The sequence below is a fragment of the Natrix helvetica genome, assembly GCF_964273705.1.
Source record: "Natrix helvetica genome assembly, chromosome: 11".
Lineage (NCBI taxonomy): Eukaryota > Metazoa > Chordata > Lepidosauria > Squamata > Natricidae > Natrix > Natrix helvetica.
In genome coordinates, this window is record NC_138562.1 from 2,279,809 (window position 1) to 2,303,808 (window position 24,000).

The following is a 24,000-nucleotide window of genomic DNA, read 5'->3' on the forward strand; positions in this document are numbered from 1 at the left end:
GTACCTTAAAGACTTACATTTCTGCAGCTATTGGAACAAGAGTTCTCTTAATTGCACCGGCAGGAATAAGAATACCAACACGCATTTATATATTCCCAAGAATGAAGAATTACAGTTCAGGAATGCAATTTACTCTTTCCCAATTATTTTCTTCCTGTTGCCTAAAAACACTCAATACGTTTGGACTCCAAATGTAAACATTTCTGTAGAGGATTTGGTGTTTTTACAACGGTACAAGTACAGACCCTTCAATATGTGTGCAAAGTAAAATTGTGTTGTACGGGATCTCCTTCGATCCAAACAAACACTTGTGATTATCTGCAGCCAGACTTGTTTAAAAGGTAAAAGTCTCCTTACATGAATACAAGATCAAAACTCTGCTGTGTTGGGGGGAAATTCCTTTTCATAGAAGGAAGATGTATTTATTGGAACAATGAAGCTCTTTTGCCCATATCCTACATATTCCCTGCAAGTCTGGCCTGTCACATCCCTCTTTCACGGCAGCATTAGAACCCGGGTGAGGTGATTTTTTTGGCGTGGAAGAAGAGAGACAGATGGGAAGCAAAACTTCCTCCCTTCCATCCATGCAAACTTATTTACAAAGGGGCACTAGGTCTGCATCTCTGCTATTTCCAGCCTACAAGCCCCTCAGAAGAAAGGTGGAAGCCACCGAGGACACATGGATTAGCTTGTGTACATTTAACACAGGAACATTAAACAACCTTTTAAGGGGGGAAAACATAACATAATACAATGCACTAAAATTGATCCAATCTATCCATTCCCCCACCAAAAAATATTTCATGTATTTTTGATGGTGATGGTAATGGTGATAGCGGGGGAGGAAAAGGGGAAGAAGGAAACTGTAGTGGGGAAAGAGATGAAGCTAGAGAAGGAGGAAGAAGAGATGAAGAAGAAGCAGTAGGTGGTGGAGAAGGAGAGGGAGATGTGGAGATGGAGGAGGAGGAGGAGGAGGAGGAGGAGGAGGAGGAGGAGGAGGAGGAGGAGGAGGAGGAGGAGGAGGAGGAGGAGGAGATCTCCACATAGTCACCAAAGTAGTACCGCTCCCACATCACCATATCGATGGAGACAGCCATAAATTTAGATTATTTTAAAAGAGAGTTGACACATGCATGAAATATTGTGCTATCCATGACTAAATCTCTTGGCAGCTGTCTTCTTCTGAATCCTAAGCACTACGGTAGTAAAACACCAGATTCTGCACTGCAGTAGATAGAACAGAATTCATTTTACAAATAAATATTTTGATCCTTTTCTAATATCTTCCAGTCCATTAACCAAATGTTCTTTTGAAAAGTGTAATGCTCATCCCTCAGAAAACTTCCTACAATATGCATCTCATTATTAAAAAGTTAAGAAACAACAGTGTTTTAGCTGGAATCCACTTACCACCTATAGTAAAATGTAACAGATAAACAAAGCCCAATACTATAGAATAAAAAGTGAACCAGCTGAATATTCTGCCAAGTGTTTGACTGGAAACTACAGGGCTAATCAATCTATGCACTTTAGCACATGTAGCCTACTTTTAATCTTTTTTTTTTAAAAAAAGGCACACTATTTATTCTGAAAAATTATTGCAGTTCATTGAAGACAACTCCAATTTAAATTTGGGCTCTTTCCTGTATTTCTTATCTGCCATTCTTGTCAAAAATATTCCAATTTATTCCCAAAATATTCTTCACATTTTCTAAGATAGCTGCAAACATAAGGTCTAGAACTGAGCACCCCTTATAATTTACCACCTAGGTAAATTCTTGGTATTTGGGGGTGGGGAATCCAACCGGCTAAACTAGCATTCCTGTCTCACTGAATCTAGACATTTGGGAATATACTGAGATCTGAGTCACCATGTAAAGACTTCAAAAGAATTGCAAAATTGCTTCTTTGGAAATACCAAGGCTATTGTTTAGCTACTTCCAATTTGTTATGAACTATGGATAACTATTTGCTCGATGGTCGGTTGCTGCTTCTCTTAAATCTTTCAAGGCTTCTGCTTGACCATCAATCATAGGATCTCTGCACCTTGGTTTCTCCCAGCCTGTTCTTCAACTGCCTTCTGCTTTCCCAATGATCAGGACCCTCCCCAGGGTCTCTTGCCTTTGCATTAGGCATCCAAGGTATTTAAGCTTTAGCTTCTGTTAGTGAATTGACTCCCAGAGTTTTACTTCAGCTAACATTGCTGTAGCTGTCCAAGGTACTTCCAACAATTCAAAGGCATGGATTTTTTTTTATTAGTCTTTCTGGGAATCCAGCTTTCATGCTCATGTTGCAATTGGGAAAACTGTGGCCTTGACAATACATTTTTTTTGTTATCAGTGTAGCATCCCTGCAATATCATTAATTTAACTATCACTGTTATACCATGATTTAAATCAAAGATCCACACACACAAACATACACCCCATTATCCTGTAGAACTTCAGCGTTTTGCTCTAATTCTTAGCTCTTGTGTTTCTTCCAAAAGGATTCCTGCAAAATGTACTATTTGGTTGGTCACAATGAAAATATCCTGTCAAATTCTTTTACACTGTAAACCATGCTGGCTGAGGAATTCTGGGAGTTGAAGTCCACAAGTCTTAAAGTTGCTATGGTTGGATACCCCTGCTCTAAACCACACTGTTTTCTTTTGGTTCTCTTCATTTTATAGCCATAAATAAACTCATTTGTATTTGCAGCCATCACAGCAACAGGGTACTGTTGTAAATTTACATTAGACATTTTGGAAACTTTTGGGGTGGGGGTGGGTGCTTGTGAATGCTACCAGGTTACCACTGCTACTAGTATCATAATACCTTGATGTTATGGTGTTGGATCCCATCTCCAGCCATCCCCGCTCCCCCCCTGAACAATTCTGAAGTTCTTTTAGAAAATGGTCCCTTCTCAAACATGATCTTTCAAGCTAGAAATTGTATCTGAACAGATATACTCTATATAATCTGGGTTATAGTCTGGAGGAAGACGAGGGTCAGACTACTGCCTGTTGAGCTACGTCTGATTGCAACAAATTTCAGACTTGAATAATACATACATTGATCAGAGAAATAAGTTCCATAATTACCAATAACCACAATTAACAACAGATTTCTGCTAGATGCCATCTGATGTTCTGAACTGTGAATACATTGATCAGTCTTTATAAATAACAGTCAGGTACGATATGAGTTTTACTTCTACTTGTTTGGATGTTCTTCATTCTGGGCACTGATGGTCTAAAGAGCTTAAGCCTCTTTCACATATTATAGTTCACAGAGCCAAAGGGAGTTAAGATGAGGTTTTACTCCTATCATTGAAGGCCATGCCTAGCAATGACTCAAGCAAGACCAGAAGATAGTCAACTCATTTGAGTTGTGGTGCTGGAGAAGGTTCCTGTGTTTTTCTCGGATAGCAAAGGTGACTAACAAGCAAGTACTGGAACGTATAACACCAGTCATGTCACTGGAAGGCAAAAATCCCCAAATATGTTCCACTTACTTTGGCCATGCAATGTGGAGGAATTCAATGGAGAAAGCAATTATGCTTGAAAGAGTTAACAGTAAAAGGAAACCAGGCTAGCAAAAAACATGGTGGCTGGACACCATCAAAACTGACATCAGCCAGAGCATAGAACAACTCAAAGAAGTAGTGCAAGATCAGAAGATATGGAGAGACCTGGCCCAAAGAACTGACAAGAGTCGGACATGACAGAATGGATAACAGCAGCAGTAGCAGCAGCAATGCCTCAATGTCCCTCATGTTCCCATAGCCTTCCCATTTTGGCTGATCCCAGTAGAGAAGATAATTATTTGAGGACAATCCTGCTTTCCAGACTCTGGATAGAAAGCAAAAGCAAACCTGAGCATCTACCAAAGACAACATCCTCAGTGGCATCATCTTTGTCCCTTCATTTGCATCTCCTGTGTGCCACTTAAAATATTAGTCCTGCTTTTTTATTATCGCTCAACAGCCGTGGATCAAAAGTCAGCTGGTAAACCAGGAAAGATGGCTGTTCCCAGTGTAACAAGAGCGGTTCTTGGTCTGTTTGTGACCTGGCACTGGACTTCTGTGTAAATGCCCTTCCTGAAGGCAACAGATCCATTCTGCAGTTCTTTCTCCTGTCTCCAAAGGGGTGGAGGTGGAGAAGGAGGCTGACTGGACTGGAATTACTTTACTTCTCCAGGTTGGACTAGAACATAGAACAGTATTACTCCAGCACCTTTTGCAAGCCCAGATTCTTAAACATGAGCTTTGTTTCTAACCACCTGCTGAAAAAAGGTGGATGGAAGAGTCAAGAAGCTGCACAAATTGAATTGTCAGTTTGAGGGAAGAAAAAGCATCCCTTTAGCTTCTTCCATCTATTATTTACTTTGGGAAACGGAAATGCTTTAAACACAGACTTGGGAGGGGGGGAGAGAGGAAGAAAGAAAGAGAAAGAGGGGGAAAGAGGGAGAGAGAAAACCTAAATACAAAACTGAGCTTCATCACAAAATAAATTTTCTTTCATAGGAAAAAAAAATAGTGCGACTTCTATTTAGAACCTTTAAATTGTCCATTTTCTCTCCAGTGTCTTCATTTCTAGCGGACAATGGGTGAATTTTGAAGCCTACGACATCACGGTTTAAATACCAATCCCTCTTTTAAAACCATCCCCATTTGGCATTCCTGAAGATGATGGGATGGGAGTTTAATACCCTCCTGGTTGCAATATATTTGAGAAATACAGTTGGCAAAAGCACTCAATGGGAGACTCTGCATTTTGAAAGGTTACATAAAACCAAAGTTATACAGTATACATGCAAACACCCATTGTTTTATTTTTAATAGTTACCATTCTTTTTAAAATGTTATTTAAATACTCTTTTTATAATGTGTGAAGGTATTTTGCCCCCTGACAAAGTTGTGTGATCCCTGCATTATTCGCCAGGTAAGAAATAAATAAAAAACAAACAGAAAGTCAAGGCCTAAAAAGTATTCTTTTTATGCTTTGAAAAATACAGAGACTAGAGACTAGGGGTGAACATGATAGCAGTGTTCCAATATTTGAAGGACTGCTACAAAGGAGAGGGGGGTCAACCTATTCTCCAAAGCATCAGAAGACAAGACAAGAAGAACAAAGGGAAAAGCAACTTAGAACTAAGGAGAAATTTCCTGGCAGTGAGAATGATCAACCAGTGGAACAACTTGCTACCAGAAATTGTGGGTGCTCCAACACTGGAGGCTTTTAAGAAGAAGCTGGATAACCACTTGTCTAAAATGTTGTAGGTTTCCTACTTGACCAGGGGATTGGATTATAAAACCTCCCAGGTCCCTTCCAACTCTTGTTCTGTTATTCTGGGTCTATCCAGGAGTGGTCCTACTTGTTGCAGAGTATTTGGAAATATAACTGCAAAGAAAAAGGTAATTATCAGGCAAGACATGTTGAGTTTACTTATCTGGGCATTAGAATGAGTTCATGTTTGGTGCCAGGCAGATTATTGGCCAGATTTTTTAAAGTACATAATGTTTCTGTCTGTATCATTTATTTCCATGTGCCCAGAATTTAATCTATGCATCTGATGTAATCTGCTGTATTTTATCATCTCAATTTGAATATTCAGCCCAAATCCAACCAAAGTGCAATCCGAAGGAACATGGTATGCATTGAAAGAATGCTATTAAAACAGATGGTATTAATGCTTTAAACGGTACTAATTAATTTCTCACACGAGGAAATAATTAAGTGTTTTAACTTGGCCTGTAAAAACATGTTTTTATCATGAGAAGGAACTCTCAAGGAAATCTTTCCACCATTCTTTGATTGGGTCCTCAGCTTGCACAAAACTATAATGCCGCTTCTTTTATTTGGATTTAGCATCAATGTGTATTGTAGAAAATGGTTTGTGGCTTAGCCTTGAACCAGTGGTGAAATTCATTTTTTTTGCTACTGTTTCTGTGGACATGGCTTGGTGGGCATGGTGTGGCTTGGCGGGTGTGGCTTGGCGGGTGTGGCTTGGCGGGTGTGGCTTGGCGGGTGTGGCTTAGCGGGCATGGCAGGGGAAGAATACTGCAAAATCCCCATTCCCTCCCGATCAGCTGGGACTCAGGAGGCAGAGAATAGATGGGGGCGGGGCCAGCCAGAGGTGCCATTTGCCAGTTCTCCGAACTACTCAAAATTTCCACTACCGCTTCTCCAGAACCTGTCAGAACCTGCTGGATTTCACCCCTGGCTTGAACCTGAATCTCCTTTTTCCTAGTCCAAAAACCAAACCGCTACACCCCAGTGATTCTTATCAGGTGTTTTGATTGCACCCAAATCTCCAAATAGAGCTGGGCCCTGGAAGAGTCTCAAGGGCACTAAAAAGTGCCCAAGTCAAAGCATTTGGCATCAGCACTTGGGTGAACTCAGCTCCCAAACCTTGGGGAGCTGACTCTGAATTGCAGGGTTCAGGTGGATCTTCACATGAGGGCATCTACGGGGCTCCCTAGAACAGGAGCAGCCCATTTAAGACAAACCAAGGCAGGAAGTTGGCAAGAACTGCTCTTGGGCTGAAGCTTTGAAGAAGAGCAGAGAGAAGGAAACAAAACTATTGATTAAAGCTGCACAGAAATGTTCTTTGGCTTCTTTGCTGTGGCCTTTCAGAGAAGTGGCAAATGTATTACTTTAATTTCCCCTCCAGTGCATAAAATTGTCTTGATGTGGCCACAGGTGAGATGCTTGCACTGAGTTATCAGGTGGCCAAGGAGATACGTGACCATCCCGGCTTAGCAACAGCAATAGCGCTTAGATTAATATACCGCTCTATAGCCCTCTCTAAACTAGAGTCAGCCTCTTGCACCCAACAATCTGGGATCTCTTTTTACCGACCTCGGAAGGACGGAAGGCTGAGTCAACCTTGAGCCGGTCAGGATCGAACTGTTGGCAGCGGAAGGCAGAGTCAGCCTGCAATGCTGCATTCGCATTCTAACCATAGTGTCACCAGGGCTTCTGTGTGGAGGCCTCTCTCCGCCCTGGAGGGTTTCTCTCCTTCCATTCAAGCCCAGGGGAGTCTGCTTCAGGCCGGAAGTGGGGCCCGCAATGGCATCAAGGTGTGACGGGAGTGACAGGCCAAGCACAGCCCACCTTGCCTGCCGCTTCTCCGCACCAAAGAAGCCAAAAGAGAGTTTCACATGCACGGTGGGAAGAAAAACAAGCCTTTTCCAGCAGGAGACAATTTTGTGTTGGTGGCGTGTGGGTTCCAATGCGCCTCCTCGTGTATAGCTGAGCAACAGAAGGGCATGAAGGGCTCCAGCTCCCAGAATTCCCCATCGGCCTTTGAGTTGGGGTTGTTGTAGTCCTCACCCCTCTGAAGGTCGGCTTATATTGTTTAGCCCCCATGTCACACTGTATTTCTGCAAAGGAGGCCGAAAGAAAATGGCTTCTCTCACAGGGCCACGCTCTGGAAGCTCAACGTTTCACCTTCCCCAGTGCCTCTGCTTGAGGTGGGGAGGTTTGATGCCCCCCCCCCCCCAGCCTGGGTAGCTTCCCCGGCTCTTAGGGGCAGATGCAAGCCGACAAGTGTAAAGCAGCTTCTCAGCCCCCCCCCCCCCCCATCCAGGCTGCTCTCCAGGCAGGAAGGCTGGCAGGGGCCCGGGGCAAAGGGCAGCTTCTCCCCACGGGGCCCAGGCCTCTTTCGAGGGCAGGACGGGGGTGAGAGTGTCACTGTGGGGACAGAGGCCAAACAAACACCAGGAAGACCGTCTCCGAGTTCCAGGAACTGGTAAGGCGAAATGGGGAGGTTGGGAAAGGATTAAAAGACTCATCCGCCGTCTCCCTGTTGAATATCAACCCAAGGTTTGTCCTGACAAAACAGCAGGACCCGAGGAAAGAGGAGCAGAATGACATGGAACAGCTGCCCAGCTGAGCTGGAGTAAATGAACATCCAATTTTTGGAGCCATTCTTTACTTCTGAAAAGATCAAATTGTTTTGCTAAAGGATATTCACACACACACACAGAGTATATGAAGGTACACACCAACACCTTGAAGACAGTTTGACCCAAAAGCTGTTTACCTGTGCTGTTTCAAGTTTTCAGTTGGGTCCTCCTCCTCCTCCTCCTCCTCCTCCTCCTCCTCCTCCTCCTCCTCCTCTCCCTTCTAGCACTGATATTAAATAATTGGGCACTGAAACATCTGCAAGTAAACAGCCAAGCTCAGAGAGCAGCAAGGGACCCCATAGTTGTCGTCATTCTCCTCCTCCTCCTCCTCCTCCTCCTCCCTTTTCTTACATACTTGGGTGTTGTTCCCAATCCACACCATTTCTCAAGAATCCTGTGAAAGAGGGAGACAACTTACTCCTCTGTTTCCCTCAGGAGGGTCCACGGGGGAGAGGAAAGCTAATCAAGATGGTGCCGACAACCACAAGCTCCGCTTGTTTTTAACATGCATCGCACACGGTCTGTGTCAAAAAACGGGCAGAATTTGGATCACAGCGTCACAGCTGCCACCCCGACCTCTTGCCCACATCCTGCAGACGCCCCTGGTGACCCAGAGAAGGTAGCAGATATGAAGACCAAATAATGAGAACATGGAGGCTACTGTGGGACTCTGCCTCTGCCCAACCTATTTCTGATCCCCATGGAACCCATGAGCCTCTCCACCCACCCCGGGAAGTGCAGGCTGGGCCTTTATCATCCTCCAGGACTTGCTCATTTCTGTGGGACACTAGTTGCATTTACACGAGACAGCTATGTCAAATCCAAATTTGAATTTCATAGTCCAACTACCTGCTGAAACAGGGAACACTACATCACTTTAGACAAATTGTTGTCCAGTCTTCTTAAAAGCCTCCAGTGATGAAGCACCCACAACTTCTAGAGGCAAGATATTCCACTGGTTAATTGTTCTGACTGTCAGGAAGTTTCTCCATTTGTTCCAGGTTGTTTCTCTCCTTGATTAGTTTCCATCCATTGCTTCTTATTTTGCTTTGGAAAATAGTTTGACACCCCCCTCATCTTTGTAGGAGCTCCTCAAATATTGGAACACTGCTATCACGTCTCCCCTAGTCCTTATTTTCACTAGACTAGACCAGTGGTGGGTTGCAGCCCCGGTACGAGCATACTGGAGCCTGCCTGGAGCACCGGGAACTGTTCCGGTACGCTGGTCCATGGTGCTCCGGAGGGCCCCTCCGCCTGCACGAGCTCTTTACTGTGTTTTAAAGCTGTTCGGTGCTTCCGCGCACACGCATAACACATACAGGGCCTGCGCGAGGCTCCGCCGAGCAGCTGGAGCGTTGCAGAGGCTTGCGGAAGTGCCATTTGCAGCTACAATGCATGCGTGCCGTGCGCTTGCATGTGGGTGACGCCAGGGCAAGAACCCACCACTGGACTAGACATACTTAATTCCTGCACCATGTTATCCTAGCACAGCACAAGGAAACTATGTTGAAGAAGGTTCTACATTTAGGCAACAAAAACGGAATGCACAGGTACAGTATAGATGATACCTTGCTCAGTAGTAGTAACTGTGAAAGGGATTTTGGAGTCCTAGTGGACAACCATTTAAATAGGAGCCAGCCGTGTGCAGCAGCTGCCAAAAAAGCCAACACAGTCCTAGGCTGCATCAACAGAGGGATAGAATCAAGATCACGTGAAGGGTTAATATCACTTTATAATGCCTTGGTAAGGCCACACTTGGAATACTGCATTCAGTTTTGGTCGCCACGATGTAGGAAAGATGTGGAGACTCTAGAAAGAGTGCAGAGAAGAGCAACAAAGATGATTAGGGGACTGGAGACTAAAACATATGAAGAACGGTTGCAGGAACTGGGTATGTTTAGCTTAAGAGAAAGAAGGACTAGGGGAGACATGATAGCAGTGTTCCAATATCTCAAGGGTTGCCACAAAGAAGAGGGAGTCAAACTATTCTCCAAGGCACCTGAGGGTAGAACAAGAAGCAATGGGTGGAAACTAATCAAGGAGAGAAGCAACTTAGAACTGAGGAGAAATTTCCTGACAGTTAGAACAATTAATCAGTGGAACAGCTTGCCTCCAGAAGTTGTGAATGTCCCAACACTGGAAGTCTTTAAGAAGATGTTGGATAGCCATCTGTCTGAAACGGTATAGGGTTTCCTGCCTAGGCAGGGGGTTGGACTAGAAGACCTCCAAGGTCCCTTCCAACTCTACTATTGTATTGTGTTATTGTAAGAATGTTGGCTGAGCTCACCTCTGTCTGTCTGATCCCCTAAAGATCACAAATCAAAAACTGCCTTTCAAAAAAACTCTCAAGACCTACTTCAGATCTTTGAGGAAAGTTCCTGGCTATTTTGCTTTTCCATTGGCAGTAAAGACAAAAGGGAGGGAGCACTGCTGGTCATGGCATTGGGCTAAGTTCTCCACAAAACTGATTTATTGATTTGTTTGAATTCAACTGGCAGTTTCACCCAGATGTTACAACTGAAGCACAATGCACATCTCTGAGTGGAATTGAAGAAAAAACAGACTTGTAAGGCTATAAAAATTAGAGGCATTCTCGCAACACAGAGGACAACAATAAAAGTTGTTATTGTACACGGAGAAATTTGGTGCACACTCATGGGACATATTTCCAGCTTGGGATGAAATGTAGAATGTGTATTTGAAAACATAATCATTGTCAACACAATGGCAAATGAACCAACTTCTGTACCAAAGGACAAGGATGTGATAATTTCCTTTTCACACACTTGGGTGTCCCTGAAGAGGTCTCTCCCTCCAGAGAGACCCTATGAAATGCTAACGCTTGCTGAATGAAACCTCCAGCCAAACTCTTCGTACAGCAAAGTGCTTCCTTTAATTCAGTTCTCTATTATTTTACATAAAGATCCTGGGATAAGAAAGAGAAGTCAACACATCTTAAGTATATGTATCATGTAATATATAAACCGACTACGTTTTAAGCAGTTTCTGTATGTTTTTTTTATTTATTATTTATTATTTATTTATTATTATTTATTTATTTATTTATTTCTTAGATTTTTAGACCGCCCCCTCTCCCAAAAAGGGACTCGGGGCGGTGTACAGTCAATGCAAATAAAATACAGTCATAACAATAAAATACATTTAAAATACATTTAGAGGGGGAGATAGACTGTACAAGAAATAAATACCCAAAAACATCCCAATTAAAACCCCAAACCCAATTAAAATAAATCCCCGGGAGGTAAAACTAAGAAAGTGCCAGGCCAGCTGATTGAAATAGGTGAGTCTTTAACTTTTGACGGAAGGAACGGAGGTCGGTGGTAGTTCGAATGTCAGGGGGGAGGTCGTTCCAGAGGGTTGGGCCCATCACAGAGAAGGACCTACTCCTAGGTGTCGCCCGCTGGCATTGCCTAGCGGACGGCACCAGGAGGAGCCCCTCCCTGTGTGAGCGGATAGGTCGCAGGGACGAGTGTGGTAGGATGCGATCCTGCAGATAACTAGGTCCTGTGCCATGGAGCGCTTTAAAGATGGTGATCAGTACCTTGAAACGCACCCGAAAGGCCACAGGTAGCCAGTGCAGCTCGCGCAGGAGAGGTGTTACGTGGGAGTAACGTGTACTCCCCATAATAACCCGCGCGGCTGCGTTCTGAACTAGCTGCAGTCTCCGGATGCGTCCCAAGGGAAGCCCCATGTAGAGAGCATTGCAGTAGTCCAGGCGAGACGTCACCAGCGCATGAGTGACTGTGCGCAGGGCACTCCGGTCCAGTAGGGGGCGCAATTGGCGCACCAGGCGAACCTGGTGGAACGCCCCCCTTGCCACGGCTGCCACATGGTCCTCCATTGACAGCCGGGCATCAAGGAGGACGCTCAAATTGCGCACCCGCTCCACAGGGGACAGTTGTTCGCCCCCTATGGCCAGCGATGGGGTCAGCTGGCTGAACCGAGGTGCCGGTACCCACAGCCACTCTGTCTTGGAGGGGTTGAGTTTGAGTCTGTTGTCCCCCATCCAGACCCCGACGGCTTCCAAACACCGGGACATCACTTCGACAGCCTCGTTGGGGTGGTTTGGGGTTGAAATGTACAGCTGAGTATCATCAGCGTACAGATGGTACTCAACCCCAAAACCACGGATGATCTCACCCAGCGGCTTCACATATGCGTTGAACAGGAGGGGCGAGAGGACCGACCCCTGTGGCACCCCACAAGTGAGTGGCCTCAGGGACGACCTCTGCCCCCCTGTCAACACACATTGCTTCCGGTCGGAGAGGTAGGAGCCGAACCACCGCAAAACGGTGCCTCCGACTCCCATCCCCTCCAACCGGCGCAATAGGATACCATGGTCGATGGTATCAAAAGCCGCCGAGAGGTCTAATAGGACCAGGATAGAGGAACAACCCCTATCTCTGGCCCTCCAGAGATCATCAACCAACGCGACCAAGGCTGTCTCAGTGCTGTGCCCGGGTCGGAAGCCGGACTGGCGTGGGTCTAGATAGTCGGATTCGTCCAGGTGTCGTGGAAATTGCTGCGCCACCACATTCTCAACAACCTTCGCCAAGAAGGGGAGGTTGGAGACTGGACGATAATTAGCTAGCTCCATTGGGTCGAGCGAAGGCCTCTTGAGCAAGGGTCTCACCACCGCCTCTTTCAAGGTGGTTGGTAAGTATCCCTCACCCAGTGAGGCGTTCACCAGGCCCAGGAGCCAGCCTCGTGTCACCTCCCAGGCTGCCAGCACCAGCCAGGAGGGGCACGGGTCCATTAAACATGTGGAGGGTCGCAGCCGTCCACGCAACCTGTCCAAATCCTCGGGGGCAACAGAGTCAAACTCCTCCCAGAATGGTCTCTCAAGACTCGCTGTTGGCGGCTCGTCTGGTCCACTGATGGAGGTCCACCCGCTCCGGATCTGATCGATTTTGTCCTGAAGATATTCCCCAAACTCCTCTGCTCTACCCTGTAAGGGTGTCTCCCGCGCCCCCTGTGATAAAAGGGAGCGGGTCACCCGAAACAGGGCGGCAGGGCGGTTATCCGCAGACGCAATAAGGGCAGCACAATATCTACGTTTGGCCGCTCTTATTGCCACAAGGTAAGTCCGCAAATAGGCTCTTACCTGTGTTCGGTCAGATTCGGAGCGTGAGGACCTCCACCTGCTCTCTAGACGTCTCCTGTGGCGTTTCATCACCCTAAGCTCCTCAGTGAACCAAGGAGCCCGGGTGGGTCGATGCCGCAGGAGAGGTCGCAAAGGCGCAACCCGGTCCAAGGCCCCAGTCGTCGCCCTATTCCAGGCAGTCACTAGGTCCTCGGAGCGGGAGCGGGACAAGGCTACAGGTATTGGCCCAAGCTCCGTCTGGAATCTATCCGATTCCATCAGGTGCCTGGGGCGGTACCAGTTTATAGAGTCTGGTTCTGCCTCCTCGCGGTGGGGGATAGCACCAGGGAAGTCCAGCCGGAGGGATGAGTGGTCTGACCATGACAGGGGCGTGATGACTAAATCCCCTATTCCCAGATCACTCGTCCACTGCTCAGATACAAAAATGAGGTCCAGTGTGTGGCCCCCTTCGTGAGTGGGGCCCTGCACTAATTGGGTCAGGTCCAGTGGTGGGTTTCTACCGGATCGCACCGGATCGTGCGAACCGGTTGAAGAATGAACCCGGAAGTAATTTCCGGCCCCGCCCCCTTGGCGTTTTTTTTGCATCGGGGCTGACTCCCCGCCGCCACTGCTGTTCCTTGTCTTCTGGCCCATTTCCCAACTGGCCTTTCCTCGCTTGGAGGGCTTTGGAGGGAAGCTTCTGCAGAAGCCCGGGTGAGTGACAACAAGTTCCCGCCGTTACGAAGTCTCGGAGGCTGTAATTTTCTGAGCTGTGCGCGCGCGCCTGTTTTCCACGGCGTGGAGCAGCAGCGAGGCTCTGCGAGGCCGGCAATGACTCAGGATGCCATCCGGGAAGACGAGGAACGCGAGGGGGGACCGTTGACGGCCTCCGCAATCATCGCTCGCCTCGCAGAGCCTCGCTGCTGCTCCACGCCGTGGAAAACAGGCGGGCGCGCACAGCTCAGAAAATTACAGGCTCCGAGGCTCAGAACGCTTCGGAGGGAAGCTTCTGCATAAGCCCGGCCGAGTGACAACAAGTTCCCGCCGTTACGAAGTCTCGGAGGCTGTAATTTTCTGAGCTGTGCGCGCGCGCCTGTTTTCCACGGCGTGGAGCAGCAGCGAGGCTCTGCGAGGCGAGCGATGATTGCGGAGGCCGTCAACGGTCCCCCCTCACGTTCCTCGTCTTCCCGGATGGCATTTGGAGTGATTGCCGGCCACACAAACCTCGCTGCTGCTCCACACCGTGGAAAACAGGCGGGCGCGCACAGCTCAGAAAATTACAGCCTCCGAGGCTTCGTAAAGGTGGGAACTTGTTGTCACTCGGCCGGGCTTATGCAGAAGCTTCCCTCCAAAGCCCTCCAAGCGAGGAAAGGCCAGTTGGAAAAGGGGCTTTGCTCCTGCTCCGGGCTGGAGGCTTCCCTCCGAAGTCTTAGGATGTTCTGAGGAGCCCCCCAAGGAAAAACGCCGCTGCCAGGTAGTTAAAAGTACCTCTCTGATTCTGTCAGACTCTGTCAGTCTCTCTCTGATTCCCTCTCTCACTCCCTCTCTGTTCCTCTCTCTCTCTGTCTGTCTGTCTCACTCACACACACACACACACTGTGGTCACCTTGTTGAGTGTTCCAATCACATTTGAAACACTCAACAACTGGCCTGCATTTATGGTATTTTGCAGCATTCTGCAGTCATAGGACCAAAATATATGGTTAAAAGCATATATTTTGGTCCTATGACTGCAGAATGCTGCAAAATACCATAAATGCAAGCCAGTTGTTGAGTGTTTCAAATGTGATTGGAACACTCAACAAGGTGACCACAGTGTGTGTGTTTGAGTGAGACAGACAGACAGACAGAGAGAGGGAGTGAGGGAGGGAATCAGAGAGACTGACAGACACACACACACACACAGAGAGAGACAGAGAGGGGGAGGGAGGGAGAGAAAGATAGAGAGACACATACAGAGTGAGTGATTAAGTGAATGAGTGAGAGACAGACACACCCACATACACAGAGTGACAGAGAGAGAGGAAGGGAGGGGAGAGAGACAGAGGGAGAGACAGAGACAGACACACACACACACACACAGAGTGAGTGAGAGACAGACAGACACACACACACAGAGTGACAGAGATGGGGGAAGGAGGAGAGAGAGACAGAGATACAGAGAGAGAGACAGACAGATAGACACCCAGAGAAAATGACAGAGGGAGACAGAGAGGGAGAGAGGGAGAGAGAGAGAAAGAGCCAGAGAGAGAGAGAAAAAGAAAAAGAAAAAAAGAAAGTGGGAGAGAGAGATGAAAGAAAGAAAGAAAAAGAACTTATGACCACAATTGAGCCCAAAATTTTGGTTGCTAAGCAAGAGCATCGTTAAGTGAGTTTCACCACATTTTCCAAGTTAGCCATGCCCACCTGGTCACATGACTGCCAAGCCACTCCCACCAGGTCACATGGCCGGCAAGCCACTCCCACAAAGGAGGCCACACCCACAGAGTAGGTTCCAAAAAAATTTGAAACCCACCACTGGTCAGGTCCATGGCCGTCATGGAAGCCATGAACTCCCGAGCCACCTCAGAAGCCGCTCCCGTTGACGGCAAGTTGAAGTCCCCCATGACCAGAAGTCTGGGAGTCTCAATTGCCGTCGTTGAGATTAGCTCGAGGAGCTCGGGCAGGGCTGCTGATGCATAGCGAGGAGCCAAGTATACAATCAGCAAGCCCCACTGCCTCCCTGGGCCCCAGTTCACACCAAGGGACTCACACCCGGGTATCTGAGGGACAGTGAACTCCCTCGGCTCTAAACATTCCCGAATAACCACCGCCACCCCACCACCCTTACCCAGGGCCCGGGGCTGATGGAATGCCCGGAAACCTGGTGGGCACATTTCCACGAGGGGTAAACCACCCTCGTGGCCCAACCAGGTCTCCGTTATCCCCGCAAGGTCTAGCTCCCCCTCTGAGATCAACTCATTAATGAGGGGGGCCTTGTTGGTAACAGACCTTGCGTTGCAAAGCATCAGCCGCAGGCCCTGGCTCTGTAGCACCTGTCCACCTAGACTGCAGGGGTTGGTACAAGCGACCGGGCGTAACCAGCAGCCACGGTCTCCCAACCGACCTTGAGATCTTATCCTCGCATCCCTTCCTCCCCACGACCGTTGTAATAGGACAACCCTCTGCTCGAATGATCTTTACTTTCCCCACCACCACCGCATCCCCGTCCTTCCTAGACTCACCCATTTGTCCGGCACTGCCTCTCCTCCCGGTCTGACTAGCCCTCCCCCCCACCCTGGAACCCCCTAAAAAAGATAAAAAACATTTTACTAAAAATCCCCTTAGCTTCCGGTTCCTGCACCTCTCGGGGTCCACGAACCCGTCCTCGAGGCGGGCCCTTGAAAGAGCCAAGGGCCAAACCTGCGAGAGAGGGGCCTCCCGCAGGCGGAGCAAATCTAGCCTCGAATAAATTATTATCAAAGTTCCAATAGGGGTTAAGGTGCTGTAGGTGGTAAGAATAAGTCGGTATGGGGGGAAGGTTGAAGGCATTAGTCCCATAAGCCAATGTGGGGGGTAAGAGGCATTGTCCTAGATAATTCTTCAGTAAAGAGTGGGGGGGGAGCAGATGTCCAAATGATGGGATTAGACGGATGCGGCGATGATGGTAAGAGTGGTAGAAAAATGGGTGATAGCCCTAACTGTAAAGTTGGTGAAAACCCTCCGTAGTCTTAGATGGTCCTAGGTGGGGATAAGCTCAGGAACAGAGATTCAGGGTCCTTGGTGGGTGGGTGGGGGGCAGTCTTGGCCCAGGCCCAGGTATCCAGATAGTCATACTCCCAGGCAGCCTTCCAGCCTCTCCATGGTCACAGGCCCGGTCCATGGCCCTTGGCCAGATCTCCCAGAGGCCTCAGATGATCCAAGCCCCACAACCACCATAACCACCATCTTCTCCCATTCTGTCCTGGCTCCCACCTGAAGGGTCCAGTAGTCCAGGCTCTCACCCAGTGCTCACCCAGCGTTCCTAAATTCCAGGCGTAGGTCTTCCTGCGTCTTCCCATCAGTGCCGGCCTCCAGGAGTCACCAGGAGCCGACAGAGGATGATACGAAGCCTCGGTGAAAAGCCCCTGCAAGGCCCTTGGCAGAGGCATTTTACAAGTAAAAATACAAGCAGGTCTTCTTTCAGCCTTTCCAAATCGGCTGTCTCGCCTCTCTGCCGGCCGCTCTGTCGTCTCCACTTGTCTCCTCTGCCTCCTCTGTCTCATCTGCCAGCACGCACGCCAAACGCCGAACGCTGCTGCGCCGCCGCCATTCCTTCCTTCTCGCACTCCCCAACCTCTTCCTGCCTCTTCCTGCCTTACGCCGATCTTCTGTGGCCTCCCCTCGACCACCGCGACCACCCTGGCGGACCAAAATACATCCAAAACCAGCCTGGGTGGTCTACAAGTCCGACTCTCGGCCCTCCGATGGAACGAGGGCCGGAAACAGCACCCATTGCCCCGCTGGAGCTCCGCGGCGTCTCCCGGAGCTCAGGAGGCGATCGCCATTACCGGAAGCTCCTCCCTCCCTTTTTCCAAATAATTATGCTTTTTCCCAAGGAAGCTGTTTAGGACAAGCAGAAATAAATCCACATTTTGCTTGCCAGGAACATGATCACAAATTGCAAATGGCTGCCAGCCCCGAGTCTGAGTTTTGTAAACAAAGAACAGTTTCAAGAATCCAGCTCTCTAGTAGCACCAAATCTCAGAAATGCTTCTAGACAAAGGAATCCTTTTTAAGCCCAAACATTACACATCTGTTTCTCTCCCCGTGTCCTCATTCTAACTAAAACATCCGCATTCAAATGCAAGGGGCTTTTGCCTGTGTGTTCCTTTGAATGGTTAAAATGTTTCCTGATTGTTAAAGTGCAGCTGTGAACCTAAGGAATCATCTTTAGCTTTGCATTAAGATGATGGGATAAAGATTTTATCTGGTTTGTAACATAAAAACAAATAAGCTGCAGATAAGAGGAGTCCTGGATGGCTGGGATGTCAACTGTATTGATTAGTGGACTTGTCGGCTGGAAGATGCTCCAAGTCCAGATCGGAATCTAATTGCCAGCCCCACAGAAGGAAGAAGAGGCCTGCATAAGAGCGGCTGATCTTTGGCAGAATCTACTGACAAAATGTGCAGTCCAGCTTTATGGGCTCATTAGAGAGCTGAACTAACCGCTGCGGTTTGCAATAGCTGGGTGAAGGAAAACACCTTCCCCTCAACCCCCACTCACACATCTGCCTTTGAGAATCTCAAGGTATTTCATACCTAAAGGTAAAGGTTTCCTCTGTTCAGTGGTGCTCATCTCCATTTCCTAGCTGAGGGAGCAAGCATTGTCCAAAGACATTTCCATGGTCATGTGGCCAGCATGACTACACCAGAGGTCTGGGGAATTCTGGAAGTTGAAGTCCACAAGTCTTAACTTTGCCAAGTTTGGGGACCCTTGCTATACACCAAGGCACACAGAACACCGTTACCGTCCCATCAAAGTGGTACCTATTGACCAACTCACATTTGCATGTTTTCAAACTGCTAGGTGGGCAGGAGCTGGGGAAGGAACAGGAGCTTACCCCTTCACACGGTGCTTGGGTCTCGAACTGCCAAGCTTCTGGTCAACAAGCCCAACGTCTTAACTTCTAGGCCACCGTATCCTCTTTATTTCATACCTAACTAGCTAGAAAATGTCTCCAGCCAAGCCACGATGGCTTTTCCCTATTTTGATTGGGACATGGTGTTATGGGACATGAACAGAAGATGGCATTACATCGTTGTCAACTGTCCAGTTGGCAAATCCAGAAAAAGAAACACCTGGGACATTATTTTATCAAGAGTATAAAACTTTACTGGAAAAAACCACATTGGCACAGAAGCAGCAAAACCAGCTCTGGGTTTCCTGCACAAAAGCAAGCATATTTAATTTCCCCTTTTCCCTACGGGCCACCCACAATCTAATACGTCCACCAATCACTTCTGTTAATTTTGTTATGGGAAACAGCTGGCTAAACTGAAATATCTGCTCAGTGTATCCTTAAGATGCCAGCAATGCCTCACGGAAGCCGATGGTTGCTTGCATTACTGTCAAGCTGCGAACGAAGCAAACATTTAAGTAAAAGTACAAGTCATTCTTGACAATCATAAGTTGGTGTTGCTCACTGATTTCTGTGGCTGAAAAAGTACAGATAGTCCTCGACTTATTATTGCAATTGATCACAGTTTCTATTGCTAAGCAACACGGTTGTTAAGTGAGTTTTGCCCCATTTTACCACCTTTCCTGCTACAGTTGTTAAGTGAATCACTGCAGTTGTTAAGTTAGTAACACTGTTAAGTGAATCTGACTTCCCCATCGACTTTGCTTGTCAGAAGGTCACAAACCTGCAACGTCATAAATGTGAGTCAGTTGAAAGTATCTGAATTTTGATCATGTAACCATGGGATATTGCAATGATCATAAGTGTGAAAAACAGTCATAAGTAAACTTTTTCATTGCTGTTGTAACTTTGAACGGTCACTAACCAAATGGATGTAAGTTGAGGACTAACTGTAGAGAACGGTAATGCAGAGGCCATATGCAACACGCACGTATTTCCTCTTTATAAAATGAGATATTGGAGTTCCTAATTTAGCACAAAGGACATGTAGAAGCACATGACTGAGTCGAAGGAACCAAGAAGTGGTGTCTTCTTCTCTTTTGAACTTGGCCAAGCTCACCATCTCCCCATGGAAGACGGCTGAGCTGTTACAGAAGAAGGCTTATTAAGCATGCAAGTTTCCTATTTAACATTTTATTCCTGTACTTCTACTTTACAGAGCTTGCCTTTAACTGTAGTCGCTGTATTGGACAGCAGGGAGGTAGGAACTTAGCAATAATTAGCAAGATAGAGAGTCTGTCCTCTGAAACACGCATGAATGGACACAGGGATGAGAAACATTCGGACCAACCCACAGGGCCAGAAGTCCCATCCTCTTTCCCTAAGGCGGATGTGATATATGACAAGATAATGAGTATTTAGAGAAAAGTGCTTTGCAAGGGCTGCAAAAATTTTCAAAGCTAAAACCAATTCAATCTCGAAACACAAATTCAGGCACCCCCTTACTTAGAAACAAAGCTCTTCAGAGGTTGGAAGAGCTCCACAAAATCAAAATCAGCCTGTTTGGTTTAGGATGGTTGTTTTGGGGTACTTGTCTCGCACTCAGGGCAGATGTTCCGCTCCAAGGATAAGGTGCTTTGAAACAATAGTGGTACCTCAGTATTCGTTAATTGGTTCTGGGAGGCGCAGTGAGAACTAAAAACGACGAGTACCAAACAAACCATGTGACTCTTTGTTTGGGCCGTGAAGGACTCCCTATCCATTCCCCATGGCCATCCCCCTCTTCCTATCACAGGCATTGAGTACCAAACAAATGACAAGTTACTGGGACAACATTAATGCATCAAAAATGCACTGGGTACCTAATTCAACAAGTTTTGAAGCAGTTTTGAGTACCAAGGTACCATCATAAAATATTCCACTTCCGGTGTGTTGGATGTCTCTGCATTCTACTTTTTCCCTATTCAGTAGAGGGCAAGGACCCCGTGGTGGAACATAGTCAAGTCGCAGGAGGGAGGGGCTCTTTCCCAGAGATCAAAGACACAGCACAACTTGGCCTGCGGGAAGAGGGCAAAGCAGACACACAAACACACATGGTAGCAGTGCAGAGGATATCTCTAATAGTTATGCAGAGAAGTGCTTTAGTCTGGGCAAGATTTGTCTCTAGGCAAACAGCAATAAAGACCCTACTCAGAAGTAACTCTTCCTGTCGTTCTTGGTTCTTTGGGCCTAGCATTAATTTGCCAGACTCTTTCCTCCTAAGAGGAAAGAAAACCTTGAGAATGGTGAGGAACCTGTCGGGAAAAAGAGATTTCTTTGAAGCAGCTAGCAGAAGCAATTGCCACATTCAAAGACAAAACCACCTTCTACCATGTTCTTTTGCATAGAGAAAATCCCTCCTGCTGTCACAGACAGAATAAACACCGATTCCCTGGAGATGTTCACCACTCTGAAGGATTGTGGCCTGCTCTGGGTCTGAGAAGTGGGCTTCTATTCTCCAAAATCCCGGTGGGAGAAGGAAGGAGAGATGCCCTCCTTACATCTGGTGGTATTCTTTTATCTCCTCCCTCCAGGTTCTTATGGTGATTACCCTTGGCTTTCTTTTCTCTGGTGCTTGCATGAGCATTGCTCACTCTGGAAAGGAAAGAGCACCACCAATATCACAATCTGTATATACCATGACAGTGGGAGTTCTACATTTTCAACAAACAAACAAAAAGCAAAGAGGATTTCCTAGCATGCTTAAAAGAGCAAATCTACCAAGATACCGCTAATTTAGAAAAGATAACCATTCAGAGGCCAGATTCAGACAACACACTAGAGTTGTTCAAATGGGTCTAGATCATTTTGGGGTCTTTGGAGAGTCAGTGTCTTTAGGTGTTGTCTATTAAAAGTCAGGTCCCCCTAATAAGCATAATAGGTTACAGAGAGAGAGAGAATGGTGGCTTGTTCAGCCAGCAACTACCAGCCGTATCCATAGAAAAACCAGCGTTCAGGGAGGTCACAAACAGTTCTAAAAGTCAGCCTCACCCAAAGAATCAAGACAGTTTAGAGTGGAGAATTTTAAATCTTAGATTTTTCCTTGTCTTCACTCAAGGTACCTCCAGGTAAGCACGTCAGGAGAAATGCTTTCCTTAGGCTACCCTTACTCCACACAAGCCTTTCCTCGGATATTTCTTGTCCCATCTTAACTATGAAAGCCAACTCTCTCAGCCCAATTCACCTCACAGGTTGCTGTTGTGGGGACAGTAGAAGGATGTTCTATTGGATATGTTTGCTGCCTTGAGTTACTTTGTAAAAATAATAAAGGTGGGATATATATAGTGCATTTATGGGCCTGGATTGCAAATACTCATTTTCTCCATGGCTTGGTGAATTTCACCCCCCCCCCCCCATCATGAGATTTGGAACATCTACCCATGGTTCCTCCTTCTCAGGCAAGTAGGTCTCCTTGCATATACAAAGTTTTACACATTCTCATCCCATCTTAGCCATGAAAAGCCAGCTGGGTGACTTTGGGTCTGTCACTCTCTCTCAGCCAGCCCAGCTCAAAGGGTTGTGGGGAAAATAGAAGGAGGAAGGCGTCTTAGATTTGTTCACTACCTTGAGTTATTTATTAAATAAACAAATAAAGGCAGGAAATAAACAATCAATGTTAGTTTCAGCCCATTTTGCACATCTGGGAATGGAACTTGTTGTCTTGGACACACACCTTTTCCTTGGACCATTCATGTTCAGGACAATATTTCTGAACTTCTTTCTGCAGAATTAGTTTGAACACCTCTAGTTCTAGCATTTTTGTAGGTACAAAAGCTCTTTGATTTAAGGAGCTCTTGGCTTTCCCTTGCTTGGCTGTTCCTCCGCAACCTTAAAAGACAGAAAATCAGTTCACCGGAATCCCACACATCCTCCTTCCCTTCATGATGTTTCATGAATGCACAGGATAATAGACTTGACGGCTACTCATTTGACCCATCAGAAAGATTTTTGAGAGAGGCAAGTGGCCAGGAGAGAGTTTATCGAACCTTCTTCCAAAAATTGCTTCAGTTCAGTGAAATGCACCATTGAAACCACATTTGGGGAGGAAATGAAGTAGAAATGGATCAGCTTGGTGAAAACGTTCACAACCCTCAAAAACATCCAACCATTGTTACAACTAGTGGACGTCTCATTCTATTTACATAATCTACGACCCATTTTTTTTATTTGGTGAGTATTTAATTACAGCTAATTGAATACCAAAATGGCTCAAAATATACTCTTAGCGCTAATTAATGTTTTGTGATTTCTTCCCTGCCAGGACCAGGTTGGCGCTTGCTCCCCTCCCCTTGTTTATTCTCTCCACAACATTATCCAATTTTCATGTGTGATTATCCAAATATTTAATTTGAACATGTTTGCTCAATTAGGAGCTGCATTTTTTATCTTTTTCTTTGGGGCGTTGTGGGGGTGGGATTCAGTTCTCTTTCAGGTACCCTTAAATTAAAATAATTAGCTAGTTTTTCAAAGCTTTGGTTGCACCATCCTTCAGGAAGGGGTGTTGTCCAGCCGGGGCCTCCCATTTCGGGCACAAGGTGGAAAACCAGCCAGATTGCCACAAAGCAGCCATGAACAGCTGTTCCAACTCACATGACAAAATGTCTGTTCCATGATGCAAGCAACTAATGATCAAGTCTGTAATGGGTGCTTTCCTAGCAAACTATGTGTTTCCCAGCCTGACTGACAGCATTAAGGGGTGTGCTTGGTGGTGCAGGAAAATGCAGCCAGGAGAAAGATAATCTCTTGGCAGGAACAGCCCAAATACACATGGATGAGGGACACATTTCAAGTTCAAGGTTATTGATCACGGAAAAGGTGAGATGGGAGAAAGCAAATGCATATATGTATGTATGTATGTATGTATGTATGTATGTATGTATGTATGTATGTATATGTATTTGTGTTACAACCCCTGGTATGCCCAAATATGGGAGGGAGCTCACTACTCCCCCTTTCTGTCCTTCGGCTCATTACAGAAAACCATCCAGGCAGAAAACCATATTTTTATTTTTAATGTTGCTATGTTCGTGTTGTATTTGTGCTGATAAATAAATAAAGGGAGATATATATAACCTTGCAACGTCATGTAAGATCTCAATTGGAGGCAGGAGACCAGGATCATTCCTGTAACCCGGTACTTCTCAACCTTGGCAACTTTAAGAGGGATGGACTCCAGCTCCCAGAATTCCCCAGCCAGCCATGCTTGAGGTTGAGAAACATTGCTAAAAATACTGAACAGACCATCGGAACCAACTATGCACACTTAGCTGCATCTTTCCCAATTTCCCTGCTACTTGGGTGTCCATCACCCAACGTTTTAGAGGAAAAAGGAAGAGTCCTATCCAGGCATTTAGATGAAAAGTT

General features: G+C 46.7%; 1 protein-coding gene across 8 annotated transcripts in view; it reads right to left on the reverse strand.

Moving 5' to 3' along the window:
• Positions 1 to 24,000, reverse strand: part of NEXMIF (neurite extension and migration factor) — a 372,359-nt gene that overhangs the window by 200,841 nt on the left and 147,518 nt on the right. Inside the window, exon 1 of one of the 8 annotated variants that reach the window (XM_081964321.1) lies at positions 1,411 to 1,504. The exons of 6 other annotated variants lie outside the window; for them this stretch is intronic. The gene's annotated coding sequence lies outside the window, so the exon portion shown is untranslated. Of the gene's footprint in view, positions 1 to 1,410; positions 1,505 to 24,000 lie in introns of those variants that run through there. One more of the 8 variants, XM_081964316.1, reaches the window with a different exon arrangement.